The sequence below is a fragment of the Pleurodeles waltl genome, chromosome 4_1, assembly GCF_031143425.1.
Source record: "Pleurodeles waltl isolate 20211129_DDA chromosome 4_1, aPleWal1.hap1.20221129, whole genome shotgun sequence".
NCBI classification, from domain to species: domain Eukaryota; kingdom Metazoa; phylum Chordata; class Amphibia; order Caudata; family Salamandridae; genus Pleurodeles; species Pleurodeles waltl.
This window is the reverse complement of record NC_090442.1, coordinates 788,680,235-788,696,952: the sequence shown is the minus strand read 5'-3', so window position 1 is coordinate 788,696,952 and position 16,718 is coordinate 788,680,235. Positions and strand designations below refer to the sequence as shown.

The following is a 16,718-nucleotide window of genomic DNA, read 5'->3' as shown; positions in this document are numbered from 1 at the left end:
GAAGAGCAGCAGCAAACCCTGTTGCGGGTTGCCCTGCTTTTTTCTAGAGCAAGATTTGCCAGGAAAGTGGGACAGGGAATAGAGGCCTTCTATCATGCCTGCCAGCCTGTGGTTTATTTTTTTACTGTTTTAGAAACAATAAAAACAAACCGCAGGCTGGCACAGCAGAGTGTACGTCTGGAACTCATGTGTTTATAAGTTTTTCTTTTGTGCGCTATTATCATGCGAGTCATATGACTTTAAGCCATTAGTTTATGTCACTATATTGTGAAGCATTTATTAAAACTGTTAATAAATGCCACTCATTATTATAGTGATATATACTAATGCACTAAAGTCAAATGTTCCTGCATGTTAAAAGCATACAAGAGAACACTTTTAAAATGTTAGCTCAGGGTGTGTGCATCCTGAAGTGACATATGTAATAGTGTTCTAGTCTCTTTTATGATTTTAACATGGAGGAGCATTTCACCTTAGTAAATCAGTTAATATCTCTATACTGAAAGGCATTTATTAACCGTTATAATAAATGCCTCTGAATATAGTGGCAAGCCTAAGTTATAACGTGAAACGCTCCTGCATGTTAAAGGCATACAAGAGGGCACTTCTAAATATGTGAATTCAGGATGCACGTATCCTGAACAAAAGAGCTTTAGTCTCTTGTAAGCTTTTAACATGCAGTAGCATTGCACTTTAGTGCATCAGTTCGTATCACTATAGTGAGAAGCATTTATTAACAGTTTAATAAATGCCTCTCACTATAGTGATATAAACAGATGTACTAAAGTGAAAATTTGTGTCGTGCATCTGGATTGTATTTATTAACTGTTAACCACTTTCCATGTATTGAGTATTATACACCACACGTTCGAAGTGAAAAACCTTGGAAGTTACACTAAACATGGTATTTTCTAATGGAGGAGTACTCTTCCAGGAGGAAACCTACAATAAACATAATGCTCACTCCTTTTTACTATGGTAGAACCTGTGTGCATAGTACTAGTTAGTATGAATGCACACCACTACTAGTGAGAGAGGACAGCAGTGCTATATATTAATAGAAGATATAACAAATTCCTTCTCTGACTCTTATTCAATGCTATATTTTTATAAATATTTCTGTTTCTGTTTGGGATGCCTTGTACACTAAAGTAAAGATGTGTGACATCATAAACTTAAAAAGAGTTCAGCATAGGATGAAGGCCAAGTGTAATAGAGTTTTGGCCACCTAAGGGGGTTTGGGCCTTTGGAAAGAGTGGGTTGTAAGTTAGCTGCCCACGGGGGTTTGGGTGCGCACAAAGAGTTTAGAACTGGGCAAACGCTGTGTGTCAAAGTGGTTGGCCATCTAAGTGGGATTGAGTGTCTAGAGGGAGTGAGCTCTTCTTGAGGGTTTGTGCACAGACCAAAGACCATGCACAGCAGGGGCTTGCTCCTCCATGTTTAGTAAGTTGTCCACAAGTGGTTGGCTGCTGGCAAAGGGTTCTGAACTGGGGAAAAAAAAAACATGTATAGTAGGTGTTTGGTCACCTACGGTTGACCAAACACCGAAGGGTGTCTTGGATGTTTAGAGGCAGTGAGCTCTCTGTGAGGAGTTGTGGACAGGCTCAAGACCATGTGCAACAGGTGCTTGTCCACCCATATGTGGTTAGCTGTCCACAGAGGGTTGGGTGTCCACAAAGAATTGAGCACAAGGTGAAGGCTGAGCGTAGTAAGGGTTTGGTCACCTAGTGGGCTTGGGCATCTGGAGTTAGTGAGCTATTCATTAGTGGCACTCCTCAGGGCAAAGACGATGCACAGCAGAGACCTGCCCACAGGGGCTTGGGTTTCTGCAAATAGTTTGGAACTGGGCAAAAACCATGCATAATAGGGATTTGGCCACCTACGAGAGCTTGGGTGTCTGGAGGGAGTGGTCTCTCCATGAATGGTTGTGCACAGGGCAGGACTATGTATCACAGAGGTTTGCCCACCCACATGCAGTTTGTTGTCCACAGGGGATTGGCTGCCAGCAAACGATTCGCATTAGTGTAAAAGCGGTGTGTAGTAGAGGCTTGTTCATCTAGGGAGATTGACTTTGAAGAGAGTGGGCTGTCCTTGAGTGGTTCTAAAAATGGCAAAGACGGTCTGCAACAGGAGCTCACCTATCCATCTACAGTTGATTGTCATGGGATTTTGGCTGTCTTCAAAGGATTTGGTATAGGGTGAAGGCCGTGCGTAGTAGGGCTTAGTAGGGTTTTGCCCACCCATATGCAATTAGTTGTCGAAAGAGGATTGGGGCTCTGCAAAGGGTTTGGAATTCGGTAAAAGGCATAGACAAAAGGGTTTCTATCTCCAAAAAGGGCTTGGGTGTCTGGAGTGAGTGGCTCTCTGTGAGGGTCGTGCACAGGGCAAAGACTGTGCACAGCGGAGGTTTGCCCACCCATATGCAGTTAGTTGCCTTCAGAGGGTTGGATCTCTGCAAAGGGTTTGGAACTGGGTGAAAGCCCTACGTAATAGAGTTATGGCCTCTAAAGAGATCTTGCATGTCTAGCGGAATTGGGTTGTCAGTTGCCCATAGGAGGTAGGGTGTCCGCAAATGGTTTAGCACAGCACAAAGGCCCATTGTAGTGAGTGTTTGGATAGCTAAGAGGGATAGCATGGCTGAATATCTGTGAGGGACCCTGCATATCATAAAGGTCGTGAACATCAAGGGCTTGCCCATCCATAAGCGGTTAGTTGCCCATAAGCAGTTGGCTGTCCGCAAATGGTTCAGCAATGGGCAAAGGATGTATAGAGAAGAGGTTTGGCCACTAAGGGGTGTGGGTGTCTGGAAGGAATGGGCTGCCCCAGAGGAGTTCTACACAGGGCAAATACAGTCTTCAGCAGCAAACTGACCAACCATATTCGGTTGCTTGCCCACAGGGGTTGGATGACTACAAAGGATTGTGCACGTTCATAGGCCATGTATATTAGGGGTTTCGTACCGAAGGGGGCTTGGATAGCTGGAGGGAGGTGGCTCTATGTAGGAATCTGTACTCAAGGTGGTGGAGACCATGAGCAGCAGGGGTTTCCCCACCCATATGACCTAGCTTGTCCACCGGGGATGGATGTGATCAATGGGTTTAGCACAGGCCAAAGGCAGAGCGTAGTAGGCATTTGGCCACCTAAAGAAGATTGGGGATCTGGAGTGAGTGGGACACCCCATTAGTGTAGCTCCACAGGGCACAGACTGTGTATAGATGCTTGCTTACCCTATGCAGTTAGTACCTACATGAGGTTGGGCCCCCAGAAAGGGGTCAGAACTCAGTGAAAGTCATGCTTAGTATGGGTTTTGCCACCTAAGGGTCTGGGATGCCTGGAGGAGTGGGCTGGCTGTGAGGAGTTGTGCACAGGGAGAAAACTGTGCAGCAGGATCTTACCCACACATATGCTGTTGATTGCCCACAGGGGGTTGGATGTCAGCAAAGGGTTTAAAGCAGAGTGAAAGCTCCATAGTGGGGATTCAGCACCGTAAGGGGACTTGAGAGTCTGAAGGTAGTAGACTGTCAATGAGCGGATATCCAAAGGGCGAAGACGGTGCACAGCAGGAGCCTGCCTATCAGTATGCAGAAGGCCACCCACAAAGGGTTGGTTGTCTGCAAAAGTTTCAATGCAGACTGAAAGCCATTCACAATAGGGGTTTGGCCACCTACTGGGAGCTTAAATGTCAGTCAAGTTTAAGTTTATTGGATGATTAATTAAAATATTTACAATATTGTGCTCACATAAGTTAACAAAAACATTAAAATATTATTTTAAAAAATCACTTTACACAATAATCTACAATGGAATGCAAGGAAATTTGTCCATATGGGGGCTAAAAAGTGCTTGGGTGTAATTGAGGAACTAGACTTAGATATTTTGAAGTGCATGTAGCTGGTAAAGTGCTACTGGCTGAAATAAAGTGCTGGTGAAGGATTGACTGGCTGGAATAATGTGTGCAATCCATTCTTGTGGTTTTACATGGAGAGTGTGAACATTTCCTGACAGTTAGCTCACTACTGAATGAGGAAGTGTGAGTGTACTGAGGGAGTGGGCTTTCTGTGTGGGGTTGTGCACAAGATAAAGACTGTGTGCAATAGGAGCTTGCCTACCCGTCTGCAGCTGGTTGTCCGCAGAGGATTAGCTGTCCCCAAAGAGTCTGGAACAGAACAAAATCTGTGCTTAGTAGTAGGAGAAACTGTAACTCACGCCCAGCTATGCACAGTGTTGACACCAACGAGGTAATTTCATTTGTCATCAGTGATGTTATCAAGGAAGCCATAGAACATGTAAGGAGTGTTGTAATATGTGAGTTCATAAGCAGTGCATGGTGAGGGGGTGAGTTACAGTTTCTTGAGTTAAATGCAACTGGTGAATTTCTGTTTTTTTTTTTACTTTATAATGATACGATTAAACTAATATTAGGACCTTCGGTTTTTTCTGTGAATTTCTAAGGAATATTTTATTGTTAAGTAAGTTGTTATTTCCACACCCAAAAATAACTTCACTTTAACCTTTGCCTTTTTCAGTTAATTTATACTGTTTGTTAATGCAAAATAAAATGTTATTACCATATGTAACTATGGCCATCTCCCACAGATCCTGGTGTTCGGCCGTGTACGGCATGAAATTGACACCACGGCGTGGTCTATGGTCAGGCCTTGCTCTGAACACTTCACTGGATGCCAACTCAACACCTTGCAGGTTCACCATTTGCCAGGCGTTTACACATGTTATTTTGTGTTGGCATATGGTCTGTGCAGGGATCAAAGGTTTCATGTGGATCTCCTAAAGGATGGGCAAACTTGTTGTGTGCAAACATCTGAAGTACTTGTGTAACTGAAGGCAAGCCAAGACTTGTAATTAAATGTAAGTACCTTAATAACAGGTTCCTTGATGAAACGCTAGCAAATCAGTAGATCTATTGGTGAAATCAATGGTAATGTCCTAGGTGATGCTATCAGTAAAGGCAATTCAAAGAACAGTATTACAGCTTTAGCTTGCTAAAATTATATCTAAGCCCACGTGGAATAAGTAAAAGCAGCTACATATACACACACACACATTATGTCAGTGAAGATAAATATAAACGTGGTCCCAACAATAACATGTTATAAACATCAATTATACATCCATTAACAATTACACATTCCTCCATTCATTACAACAGCATGAAAGTCACATTTCATGTCATGTACACAATACACTGAAGGAGAGAGGAGGTAAAAATCTGTTCACTGCCTCACAGGGAAGCAACCCTGCTCATAGTCAAGGGCCCTCTTCAGTGTGATTTTATCTCATTCTATAATCTTTTTATCCTATTTTTGGATACGTATGGCATATACCATATATGTAGATGTACAGAGTGCACTATGCTATGTATTACTATTATTGATGGAGAAAAGGGGCATCATGACCCACTCGAAGCTTTGCCTCTCATGCACTGTGCACCCTCCCCACACTTCAAAAACATAAAAGGAGGAATGCTTGCAGGAACTCTAACCACCAGCAATTGCTCAGGGTAGCATTCAAACCCACTGTTATTTTGCCCACCATGCCACCTCAGTTTGGAACATGCAACAAATCAGTCTTGGCCCTCCCCACACTTAGGGGCTCATTATGAACCCCAGCAGTTCAGACCGCCATGCCACACCACGATTTACGGGCAGTGATCTGCGCGCCGGGTGCTGCTGCACCCTCCGCACTGAGGGATTTATGATGGCTCCATGTGGAGCCGTCAGCAATGTCCCGGCCCTGCATTCTGCTGGGCCTGAAGGCAGAAACCCAGCAGAATGTTCGTAATGCGGCGGTGGGTTCTCAAGGGGGCTGGCGGTCTGTGGAAAGACCGCCAGCATGAACACTGCGGTGTTTACCACCGTGTTCATAATGACCCCCTTAATAAAGAAAATAAGTAGAATATTGAGGTCATCCCTTTTCGCCTAAACTCTTCCATTGCACCAAGGAATAGACTGGTGGGAAGCTTATTAGAAGTCACTGAGACATACTGCACATGAGCCGAGACATATCATTAATAATTCTTACATCTAGGCACCTTGAATAAATGTAAATCTCTAAGTCATTTTCACTTCGATCACTGTCCATTGGGAAGCAGCCTTTATCACACAGCCTTTATCATGCAGGACCTTTATCTGGCAGTCTTTACCATGCAGATAAGTACCATGAAGGTAAGTAATTGTTATAGGTTTTAACATTTAACACGTATCTTTTCCCAGACTATACTTCACCAAGCAGGTAAGTATTTTTTCAGTAACATACTTTTTAAGTTACTTATTTAAAAAAAGGGTAAAAGTGCAGGTAGAGGTAAAGGGAAGTATAGGTGTTTTTAGGGTTTAGGGATGAGAAGAGGTAAAGGGGTAAGTGCAATTTTATGGCTTTAGAGAGGGACAAGGTAAAGGGAGGTTAGAAGTAATAAGGTAAAATTAAAAAAAAGAATATATATATATATATATATATATATATATATATATATATATATATATATATATGTATACATGCATAGTCACATATAAACGTATACATATATACATAGTAAATACCATAAAAATGTGTGGTAAAGTTCCACAACGCAATGCAATGCGTTGTTGCAAAGGTGTAAAGGTCAACGAACTGTAGTACATGTTTGGTGAAATCATGCCTGGTAACTCTTATATTCTGGAATTGGATTGTCTCATCTAAGTAATTTGAAAATAGCTTTACAGAAGCTGAGTTTTGATATTCTCAAGTGAGACATTCATTGGGAGAATAAACAGAAATTCTATAGTATGAGATCAAAGAAACTGGGACTGACTTTACTTAAAGTAAAGTGGAAACCCGACAGGCCGTCCAAGGACCACTACCCTTGCATCTGCCTTGCCTTAAATTTTGCATAGCCTTAGCTTGTGTAGCCTTTTGCATAAACTCACAGTCTTCGAAAACACATTTAGGGGGTCATTCCAACCCTGGCGGTCATCGACCGCCAGGGTGGATGACCACGGAAGCACCGCCAACAGGCTGGCGGTGCTTCATTTGGGATTTACAGCCGCGGTCGCCCAGCCGGGTCCGGCATTCCCGCCGGATTTCCCCCGGCTGGGAGAATCCTCCATGGCGGCGCTGCAAGCAGCACCGCCATGGGGATTCCGACCCCCTTCCCGCCAGCCTGTTTCTGGCGGTTTTTACCGCCAGGAACAGGATGGCGGGAACGGGTGTCGTGGGGCCCCTGCACTGCCCATGCCACTGGCATGGGCAGTGCAGGGGCCCCCTAACAGGGCCCCAGCATGATTTTCACTGTCTGCATAGCAGACAGTGAAAATCGCGAGGCACCCGTCGCACCCCTGCAACACCGCCGGCTCCATTCGGAGCCGGCTTCTGTGTTGCAGGGCCTTTCCCGCTGGGCTGGCGGGTGCTCCCTTGGCGGGCGCCCGCCGGCCCAGCGGGAAAGTCTGAATGGCCCCCGCGGTCTTCTGACTGCGGAGCGGTCATTTGATGGGGTAAGTTTGGCGGGCAGCAATCGCCGCCCGCCAAACTTGGAATGACCCCCTTAATCTTTTCGAACACTCAACTTTAGTTCACTTAGTCATTTTCAAAAGAATAGGTGCATATTTTGGTATGTGGTGGTTTTTTGTGTTCATCAATGAAAAAGTGATTTCTGCGAGTTAAAGCAGGATCTGTGCTTCACGGTGGGGTGGGTTATGGAGGGTTTATTACTTACTCAGTAGGTGGAGCAATGACGTATGATGTTTTGGTTCTCCATCACCTAGGAAAACACAACGTTTAAGATTAACAAATATAGATAGCAAATTTTGTCATTATAGAGGCAAAGCTTGTAGAGTTTGCACCTGACATAAGACAACTGTTCTGAAAAATAGCCAGACATTTAAGTTACAAAACCTCTAAAGAATGCTAAAGAATGACACCTGCTGGACATGCACATTTAGCCTCTCCGATTAAATCCTACATTTACAAAAAATGTGCAGTGGAATGCTGCATGCAAATCTACCACGTTCAGTTGCGCATACGGGAAAAAAGTGCAGGCACCATATTTACTATGTGTTGAGTATCAATGTTGTGATTACCCGTGCTAAAAGGCTGTGTGTGCAAGGCAGTGCTTGAAATGGAAAAATAGAAGTGCAAGTACTCTGTATCGAAGTACCTGCTTGTTTCTGAGACGTGCCGGTACTCTCCAATTAAAAGTATGACGTTTTTCCTGAGAAGTGCAGGTACTCTCCCTCTCAAATTAAAAAAGTGCCAGTACTCAGTACCGGACAGTACCGGCCGATTTAAAGCACTGATACAAGGTTAAAAATAATTTAGCATTGCACTACATCATACAGGTGAACGAGAGGTGGCTTGTGTGACTTCTATACTTGGGGCACACTCTCCAGTACAGATCTCCGCGCATAGGCAAATCTGCAAGAGCAAGCTGTGGAATGCATGTCCTTTCGCAGAAACAGCTTATGTTATGCATAGAAACATGCGATATTCCTCTTGCCCACAGTTTGTACTGGTTTTCATTTGAAGCTAGAATTCCCCGTTAAGCCTGGCCATGAAATGTTGGATGACTTTAGTAGATTATTCTACACAGGGAATTCTTGAGTTCTTTATGCTGCTCCAGGAAGATTACGCCCCTCAATGCATAGTTTATGAGGAGCTTGGTGGCACTTAACATTACAGTGTCAGGCGCTGCACCTGCATCAGCTTTCGATGCAAAGGTTCCTTTTGTACATGAAAGATCCTTGGTGCTAATGTTTGCCATGACTGTCACATTTGCATTGCCACTGAACATTAGGACATCTTTGCCCATGAATGCATGTGTCTAGAATGAGGCTAACATGACGAAGGGGTATTTCAAACACAAGTCGGAATCCGCAGCTGTGATCAAATTCCTATCTAAGCACGGATGGAGGCCTTTGCCTTAAAATGTGTAGAATTATAGATGGATAACAGTGAATTACACAGATGTAGTTCACCAAGGGGTCCTGAGTGATTAGGAATAGACAATGGGAGCAAAGCTCGAGTTGTCTATGATGTCTCTCAGTACCCTGGGGTGAAAAACATCCCCTTAATTAACTTTTTGCCAATCTATAATGTTATGCTATGTATGGCCCCCAAAATCATCTAGCCCTGATTTCACCTGCTACACACTGGCAGAGTAATAATGGGAGAGCCATACATAACATGACCTCTGCTATGCATGCCTGTCCAAAATGTTAAAAAATAAATTAAAACATGCCTTACTAGACATCATTGAGGAACGCCCTCCTGCAGCTCAAAGCAGAGAGCAGGGAGCAGAGCTGCTCTGACAAGCTCTTCGAGAGCCCTGTCAGCCTGGGCTTGAAGGGCTTTATGATGTAGCAACAAAGGGTAAAGATTTTTCTTATGAACCGTTTCTAAGTCATAGCAGTAAATTATCAAAATAAGAAACTCATTTAAATGATAGCGGCTCGCTATCACAGCCAAACACATCAGTATTTTAACTGTTGAATCTTCTGCGGTTAAGCTTTCCTAAATATTTTAACAGGGAGGGTGGTGATTCATAATTGAAGTGTGGGTAATCCTTTCCTTCTGCCAGGGGCATAGCTTGGTCAGTAAGATAAGGTGGGTGAACCCCTTCAGCCTCTCTCATACAGGTCACATGAGAGGGGCTTAAGGGGCACTGGAAAGGGAGAGGAGTGCATATTGTTAGGAATACTAAGTGAGAGAAACGCAATATTTTGTAAAATAACCAACATTTTTTAAGACTTTCAAAAAAGAGATGAGGGAGAACAGCGCTTAATTTGAGCAGGTGGTTTACGGTGCAGGGCACCGGCACGTATTGTTGAGGGCCAGCACTTCTGCCTCAAGCATTTACTGTGAGCAAAAGACACATATAAGAAAGACAGAAGAAGGGGAAAAACACAAAAATCATCACAAAGGGCGAAAACAGAAAGCTGCAACAGAGAGCTGAAGGGGCAGGGAATGGCTGTAATTGGATTAAGGAGGCATGAGATGGTTTTAGGATTATGTTGCCTCGGTATTCTGTGCTTGCACATGTAATTGCAGCAGTCGCGTGTTTCAGAGGAGAGCTTTGGGCAACACCATGTTTTTATTTACAAATTTAGCACTGAGGGAGAGTATGTGTGTTTTTGTCAGTGTGTGCTACTTACATCGCCTCTGTGACAGTCAGTAAAAGCTGAAGCTTAGAAGCCCAATTTTAGTGGATAACATCTGTTTACTACTTCATATTTTTCTTGTGGATGCGTATTGTACAAACAAAATGCTACAAAGTTAAACATACCTCATATAATGGTCACTTTCAAACATACAAGCAGGAGAAAGACGATGCTTGTGCAGAAAGAAGCTTTCATCCTGGTAATATAATAAAATATAAAGACAGTAATGCCAGTCTGAATCGCAAACAGGACAGGTATAACGTCACATAACCGCTTATAAAAGGGAAAGCTTCCTCTGCATTCGAGTGTGATTCAATGACTCAGAACTGCAGTGCAGGACAGTCCCCTGTGGTATCATGTCCATGCTCTTATTATGTTGCAAGAACTAACACTAAACTAATATTCTAACTGCATATGTTCAGGAACCATCACTATAAATTAATACTACATGCTGCAAGATGATCTAGTCAATGCCCTTGTTGAAATACACAAAATCCTGTTGTGGTAAAAAAAAAAAATCAAAGAAATGGCTCATCAGGTCCAGTCCTCTGGCAAAGGTTCATGAATCATTGTCTTACATATGATGTAAGGCACTCAGGAGCAAACATTATAATCCACAACTGTGGGGCAACTATCATTTTTTTAAGAATGTGCAGGTGCCACTCTGTCAATGTGTCCAGTAAGTTACTAGTTGGCAAGTGTGAGGATTGTCCACAGGTTTATCATTCTTTAGCCCAGTCCTCAGAAAGCCCCAATATTGTTTTTGAAGAAAAGGGGAAAAAAGGCTAGTCAGAAGAGTTCCTTAAAGTGTCACTTGTGTACGAGGGAATCGTTGAAGGTTCAGAAATCAGTAAGCAAAACTTAATCTCACTAAAGACACTTAAGGTCTAGAAAAGGACTTGTGTGTAAAGCTTCACCAGAAGATACTAAAACTTTAGAAAATGTCTCTATGTCCAAAATAAAACTTTACCATTTTACTTTAAGTTCATTGGGAGCTGCTGATAATATAGAACCATCGAGAGGTATTAAAGTCTTTGTGGACAGTCAGAGTTTTAATAATGAGTGAATTCCATTGTCACACTGTTTGCTAAAGAAGAGGGTCTTGGGAAAAGCTACAAAATGAGTGAACGTTGTCTGCCTAAAACCGGGGGTCCTGACAATTTGGGACACTTAACTTCAGCATGAGTCTTTATTATCAAGGATATAATCTCTGCAGGTTAATCGAGTAGATTTTTACCAACCATGGACCTTCTTTCTAGAGGGTTCCCTGGACGAAGAAACTAAAAGTTAATTGAAAGTGCAAGGTGGGGAAAAGCTTTTGATGGAGGAGGTTTTGTCAGATTGCTATTGTTTCTTTGCCTGGTTAGCTGTCTGATTTCCCCGGATGTGGAGCTCAGCCAAGTGCAGAAATGTATGTCTTAGGTGTGACGGTGAGTAGAAGTGAAACAAGCTCTGATCAGGACGAAGTGTTTAGAGTAACTCGATAAGTCTATCTTTCCTGACTTGGCAGGCAGGTTGTTCCCAGATAGCTTAGATGGACCTCAAAGAACATCATTTTCTTATTTGGTGGGAATTATGTACCACATAAGAAGGTTTGAGTGGCTTTCATTCTATTTATTTATTTAGCTTTCAGATAAAGGAGATAATTACAATCTATTAAACACAAAACTTAATACACCAGCCCTAATATTTCACAAAATCTAAAAAATGAGTTAGTTACGGTGCATACATTTAAAACCCCATTTAGCCTCTCTTAGACTTAAAGACAAAATCTAGAAATCTAATATATATATTTATTTATATATATTTACTGAAAAAAACAAAGGTTACAGGGACGTTAGAGTTAGGTTGATGTTTTACCCACACAAAACCATATAAATGCAACACTTAGAGTTATTCTTATAGCTTTACTTATGTTAAGAAACTCTAATTTGTTGCCTAAAGTTACTTTCTGGCACAAATTATAGTTTTTTTCAGATAAGTATAACCATAAGTATAAATATAACTGCTGAATTTCTATGGTTTTGTATGGGTATAACATCAACCTAATTATAATGTCCCTGTAACTTTTTTTCAATGAATGTCTATGGAATTTTGTGAATGCACATGTTAATATTTGTGTCGGGTTGCGTCAAGCCAATCAGGACCTTGTTTTTTCCCCAGGATCCGAAGAGGATCCATGAAGGATCCTATAATCCACAGATAAACCACAAATGTTTTTTTGCCTAAGGAACCCCTTATGGGGTCAGGATACCTGTACCCAGATCCCTTCTAAGTTTTTAGATTGTCCCCCTTCCCCCAGGCAATGCAGGAAACAAAAAGGCAGCCACAACTTTTCTGTCAGGTTCCGACCAGTCAATCAGGGCCTTGCTTTTCCTCCGAATCTGGAGAGGATCCAAGAAGGCTCTGTGTCCCAATATATACACACATTTGGTTTTCATTTAATACCTAGAATACTACTGAATGGATTTACACTAAACAACAACAAGTCCTCTTTCTGGGCCAAGAGCTAGCTTTCTGCCAAATTTGGTGTAATTCCGTCCAGTAATCTCGGCACTATCCCTTTTCCAAATCCCTATGGAAAAATGAATGGGGAGAAAATGTGTTCTTGGACCCCCTCCCCTACCTTTTTTCTCGGCCTCCGCTTGATGGACCACCCTGAAACTTTCAAGACAGCAGCTGAAGTGACCACCAATGTTTTTCGAAAGCTTTGTGAAGATTCATCAAACAACTCCAAAGTTATTAGCAAAACAATAAATGCTTTTTTCTACAGAAACCAGATCCTAATTATAACGACATAGTGCTGACTACCACTAGATTTTATATATATATATGTTGCTGTGCAAGTGGAAACAAAAGCCGTGCAGCTTCAAATTCACAGATCCTTTATTCTTTTAGTGCAAACAGAACAGACCTACGCGTTTCGGCCATAGCCTTCGATATATATAAACATCTATATGCATTTTTTAATGGCTTGAGGTTTATGTGTAGCTCATAAAGTCCTAGACAAATCATGACGTTAGGGACTTTAACTTGAGTGCCCTCTACAAAGCAGGATAAGTAGGAGACTGAAGTCTTGTTATTTGCCAAACTCGTAGGTTCGATCACATGTCACATGTCAGAATTGTATAGCAAGAAAATCCATACTGACCGGAGATGGCAATACATTCGAGAGATAGGGTTTTTGCAAACTTTCCAGTTTAATTTCAGAATATGAGTGCAGGAATTTCTTACAAGAGTCATTCGTGTGATCTTACATTCTACATTTCCTTAAAAAAAGGTGCACTTGCGTTTTTACCTTGCGGTACTGAAGTACAAACTGGAATTCTGCATCTAACCTGCAAATCATTGTTACAGATAATGTATTTAGTGTTTCTCTCAACCCACTCACAGCTAACACATTCCTTAAACACCTATCCACCGATAAGCAGTAATGGCTGCCGCTTATTTTTTTAAGTAGACATTTAGGCCCAGATTTATGAAGCTTTTGCATTGTCATTGTGTTGCACAAAGCATTGAAAGGACAGTGCACAAATTCAAAGTTCTCAGTAATATTTACAAAGCATGTTAGGGTGCAAATTGTGCCACCTTGTGTGGCTTTGTAAGGAAATGTAAAGCAAAGTAGCTGCTTGCACTGCATTATGTTACATTTCAACTTAAAAGGCGTTCCATGGTTGGAGCATGGGCGTTTTCATGCATCCGCCCATGGATTTTGGTGCACTCCCACATTTTATAAAGCTAGTAAACCTTGTAATGTGTCAAAATGCTTTGCCTTCACAAGTGAGGCTAACTTGGAAAAATATGTTTATTCCTCCTCAATATTTCCTCTTTCCACGCCTGCTCCATTCCTCTTAAGGATTGTTTTTGTGTAAAAAGGCACCCTATCCCTTCTGCACGAAAACCTGCCTATAATGCACAAGTGTGCATGCATTGGTTCTAGGCAGCACAGGGTGCACCAGCACAAGGAGAGAGCTGAAATGTTTCATGTCTTTGTAAATATGAAGTATTTCTCCTCTCTCTCTATCTCTCACCCAACGCAGCAGAACAACTTCGCTTGTTGCCCTACGTTGCATGAAAGATTAGTTAAGGTGCCTCTGTATCATCAGGCTTCGGCATTAAACCTATATGAAACAGTCAAAGCTACCCCCTAATTGCAGAGATTGCAGACTGGAGTCCCCAATCGACCCCATCCTTGCTCTTAGCATCTACCTTCTACCACCTTTATCTTCTGCAGGAAGGAGTCATTTGAAATCGTGGATCTGTACAAGATTGGAGCGACTTTAGCCTCATAGGTATTTAACAGAATGAAGACTGAGTTACCTCGAAATATGTTGTTAAACCTAATATGATTCTTCCAAACTCTGCGATATAAATATGTTGAAACTACCTCTAGGATTTGAGATCCTAAAATGCAAACAATGCAGATCTTATTTTTGTAACTAAGGATGAATAATATGGAATCATGTGTTGATTTCCTTGTGTTTTTAACCCTACATCTCTAGGTTCTTAGCTCTTTTATAAACTACATTTGATCTACTGAAAGGTGCTATTTGCATATGACATGACACCTATCCTGATCTTTCCCAGTTTAGGTGAATATATCTTTTTCGTCACAAGCTCTTCAGGAAGATCAGCAATAAACAGGTTGAACACAACTGACTCCAATATTCAGAGCGGTTCAGGTCCATTATGCATATGAAGATTTTCTTAGGGTCCCATTTGTGGAATTCGACCCAGGAATAGAGTACAAAAGATGATAACATGGTTTATAGGATTGATTAATATTCATTTTATTTCAATATTCACTAGATGAAAAATGTATTCACGAGTTCAAATGCTGCTCATAAATCAATGTACACATGAGGTTGGTTAGGCAATCCCATTAACAGTAAGGGTAAGACTAAATTTAGGTTATACATGGCACAAGTAAAATGAACTCAGCTGTTGAGGTCCTCCTCAAACCCACTTTCCTCTCGCAAACACTCCTGCCACCCCTTGGACTTATTCTGCTTGTGACTTTGTCATACCTTTTTAGTTCAGTTGTCTTCGTTTACCTTGCAACCGTTTATATGCATGTCAGTGAGAGGAAGTGATTCGATTAGTTTCACATAACTTGATAATCAGGAAGTTCACAGTTTGACTCAAATCTCCAAGCTCCACAGATGACCACCAAACAGTCCATAACATCTCATTCCTATCTGACATTCTGTGTTTTTAGCATTTGTATGTAGTTTCTGTAGAGTGTTCTGGTCGCTACACACGTACCCACATTTGCTATAACATTCCTGCACCTACCTGCTGTCTGCAGTATGGGGAGAGGCTCTCTCTTCCGCCTTCTCTTTTGCTTCTATCCCTCTTGTTTCACGTTTTTTTTTTAGTACTGAGATGTGAGTTACGAAAGTCAGGCTTTTAATGAGCTCTCCATGCCCCAGTCTGCTGAACTCACCTCCCACTGTTGCTCAATCCCTGCTGTGTTACTGTGATCATTCTACAAGCACCCATTCCAAATTTAGGAGTTCCAGTTTTGGAGATGGGAAATGATCCAGCGAATTACTGTAAGAGTTGTGTGCTGTCGGGAAATGTAATCCCTCCCTCCCCGCAGGGTCACCCCACAACAGTCTATGTAAGTTCTTTATCGGGGGTCATTTCGTACGCCAAAATGAAGGTTATGTAAGTAACCATTGAGAAACACCCATTTTAAAATACATCAAAAGAAAGACATTGTTCAAATATGTGCGGCTACTGCACTGGGTTGACTGGAGACATTATTTGATATTAACCGCCTTCGATGCCTGATTTTCAGCAATATCCTGCAGAGTACTGGCACAGACGCGTGTACAATCCAAGCATAAAAAGGGACATACAGAAAGGCACAGGAAAAACGTACAGTACAGGAGAACAGACATGTAGCAAGTGGTAAATGCATCGCTAGAGACACATGCAGCACAGAACAGAGAAGAGCCCAAAACAATCACTCAAAGGGACGATGCCGGATAGACATATTACCTGAAGTGCTTGTGCCACCTTTTATAGATCGCACGGTTGTTCAAGCTGCCTCTGGTCTCCCTGAGCAAACCTTCAAGGTAAGTCTGCGCTCACCAGATGTGGATCAGAAATTGCTCGCTGCCACTCAAATGGAAGACATTTCTGTAACATTAATTTTCAGATCGGGTCTTTCCAACCTGTCTGAGCTATCATTGTACTGTTATTTTCTCTCTTTGTTTAGAAAATGTAATTTCCTAAACTTTACGAGGTCTGAGGAGGTAGCCTGCTGTGTTCGTGCATATGCTGTTAGTGACTCTGGCTTGTAAAACGCACATTCACCCAAAAGTAAATCTTGTCACTGAAATAACAGATGTTTATTATTAACCATCCTAATGGTGCTAATTTAATTGACCTCGAAAGGGTGAAAGGTTTAGTGAACCCATGGCCATGAGGTTAAACACAGACTCCTGGAACCAGCTTCTGTCTATGGAGACAGCACACAATTGCATAAGTGTAGCTAAAAGCACGCTAAATCGAGCATTAACAAAGCCAATAGATTTTGCTTTTGGTTCCGATTGATTTTGCCAA

The 16,718-nt window shown here is 42.0% G+C and overlaps 1 long non-coding RNA gene across 2 annotated transcripts in view; it reads right to left on the bottom strand.

Moving 5' to 3' along the window:
* Window positions 1–16,226, bottom strand: part of LOC138288584 (uncharacterized) — a 29,595-nt gene extending 13,369 nt beyond the window's left edge. Inside the window, exons 1-3 of one of the 2 annotated variants that reach the window (XR_011202474.1) lie at window positions 15,441–15,510; window positions 10,271–10,341; window positions 7,706–7,750 (exon numbers count right to left, since the gene is read on the bottom strand). This is a non-coding gene — a long non-coding RNA (uncharacterized lncRNA). Of the gene's footprint in view, window positions 1–7,705; window positions 7,751–10,270; window positions 10,342–15,440; window positions 15,511–16,151 lie in introns of those variants that run through there. The other variant, XR_011202475.1, reaches the window with a different exon arrangement.
* Window positions 16,227–16,718: the final 492 nt, after the last annotated feature.